This window comes from Vigna unguiculata, chromosome 9 (genome assembly GCF_037176805.1).
Source record: "Vigna unguiculata cultivar grain cowpea cultivar isolate G323 ecotype 2 chromosome 9, ASM3717680v1, whole genome shotgun sequence".
NCBI lineage: Eukaryota > Viridiplantae > Streptophyta > Magnoliopsida > Fabales > Fabaceae > Vigna > Vigna unguiculata.
In genome coordinates this window covers 24,205,001-24,207,500 of record NC_140800.1, presented here as the reverse complement: position 1 = coordinate 24,207,500, position 2,500 = coordinate 24,205,001, and positions in this window count along the sequence as shown.

The window sequence follows — 2,500 nt, the reverse complement described above, 5'->3', positions numbered from 1 at the left end:
AGCTAAATGGCTTGGTAGGGAGTTTTGTGAAAAAATGAAATTCGTGGTTTTTGAGTTGTGAGGGTTGGATTGGCCTCCAAATGCCCCCAAATGAATACCATGAAAGTCTTGGTGCACGAAAGTTTTGAGTTGGTTGGGTTTTGCACATGGCCAAGGTTGTCGGTGCACCGCGGCATAGCTAAATGGCTTGGTGGGGAGTTTTGTGAAAAAATGAAATTCGTGGTTTTTGAGATGTGAGGGTTGGAAAGGCCTCCAAATGCCCCCAAATGAATACCATGAAAGTCTTGGTGCACGAAAGTTTTGAGTTCGGAGGGTTTTGCACATGGCCAAGGTTGGCGGTGCACCACGGCATAGCTAAATGGCTTGGTGGGGAGTTTTGTGAAAAAATGAATTTCGTGGTTTTTGAGATGTGAGGGTTGGAAAGGCCTCCAAATGCCCCCAAATGAATACCATGAAAGTCTTGGTGCACGAAAGTTTTGAGTTCGGAGGGTTTTGCACATGACCAAGGTTGGCGGTGCACCACGGCATAGCTAAATGGCTTGGTGGGGAGTTTTGTGAAAAAATGAAATTCGTGGTTTTTGAGATGTGAGGGTTGGAAAGGCCTCCAAATGTCCCCAAATGAATACCATGAAATTCTTGGTGCACGAAAGTTTTGAGTTCGGAGGGTTTTGCACATGGCCAAGTTGGTCGGTGCACCGCGGCATAGCTAGATGGCTTGGTGGGGAGATTTGTGAAAAAATGAAATTCGTGGTTTTTGAGATGTGAGGGTTGGAAAGGCCTCCAAATGTCCCCAAATGAATACCATGAAATTCTTGGTGCACGAAAGTTTTGAGTTCGGAGGGTTTTGCACATGGCCAAGTTGGTCGGTGCACTGCGGCATAGCTAGATGGCTTGGTGGGGAGATTTGTGAAAAAATGAAATTCGTGGTTTTTGAGATGTGAGGGTTGGAAAGGCCTCCAAATGTCCCCAAATGAGTACTGTAAAAGTGTTGGTGCACAAAAGTTTTGAATTGGATGCATTTTGCACTTGGCCAAGTTGGTCGGTGCACCGCGACTAGATAGCTTGGTGCCAAAATTTGTCAAATTTAAGACCTTGGCCAAACTGAATGAAATTTTGTGGGGAGGTTCCTGATATTGTTTAGTGGTGGACTGGAAAAAATGAGGTCGAAATTCGAAGTCTACATGTGCTTTTCTATTTTTCCCGATTTTACACATACCCGGTAAGTAAAAAAAATAAAAAAAATAGTTCCCCTTCGAGAAAAATTATGAAATTTGGTGAGCAAGGAGATACCATTATTCTACGAATTACTGCAAAAAATCGCATCAAAATTCGAAGTATAGCCCGAGATATGGACTTATGTCTGCTCAAAAAAAGTGTATCTACTTGTACAATTTTGCCTTTTGCATATTAACCTCTTATAGGGGGGGAGTGCTCCTTGAGCCGGCCAGCTCCACACTGGCAGGTTTTAAAGGGAGCTTGATGAGGCCTCCCCCCTCACGTGGTGCGTGCGTTAGCATGTTTATCATGGCACAACTAGCCTCTTCATAGTTGTTGAGCTTTATTAATACCAACACACGGTCGTCACTGATCGTTGGTTAGCTCGGCAGCTAGTCCCTCGAATATTGTGGAAAGTTATTTTCATGCCTAGCGATGCTTGACCCTGCGTCACTTGATGTTTCCATTTGCTTGCTTGCCCATGGTAGGTGGGGGGTGGACCGTCTTGTGGTGTGGTGTCTTGCGAACGTGAGGGTGTGTGAGTTGTAATCGAGATGCACTTGCTGGCTGGCTCCATGCCTTGCGTATCGAACGGTCAAGCATGCATCTCTTCCATTTTCACCCGTTGCCTTGGGTGATATTGGTTGATCAGTCCCTGTGTTGCCTACCCACTAGACGGTACTTCTGTGGTTGCTTCGAATTCTATCTTTCCATCACGAAGAGGTGTTGGAGGATCCTAATGTCACGCACGTGTTCCATCTAGTGAAACATCTCAGTGATGCACGTGTTGTGGCTAGTTCTTTTGGATGCGGTGCATTATATGAACTCGGGTTTACTTTAGCGACCCAGTCAACATAATTCGGTTGTGTCCCTTGATTGAGACGTTGTCCTTGAACTTGTTGTGAACAATATCGTTCTTCCACAACCCGTCGTCTTGAGTGCGATGGAAGGCAAATAAGATGTGCTTTGGCATGTCATGCACGTACTCGATTGCGGGAAGTGTGAGAAAGTGTTGTTGACAACCCGTGGGAAATGGAATGTGGCAAATCGTGATGAGCTCTTCGTGGATCTGCGAAGAAGACGACCTTTGGGCCTGTTGGAAACGAGGGAGGCGATGTTGAACTGCGAAGAAGATGGACTTTTGGGTTGTTTGAATCAATGGGAGGCCACGCGAGAACTCCGAATACTATGGACTCTTGGGTTGTTGGAAGCAACGGGAGGCCCCGCTAGAACTCCGAATACTACGGACTCTTGGGTTGTTGGAAGCAAGGGGAGGCCCCGCTAG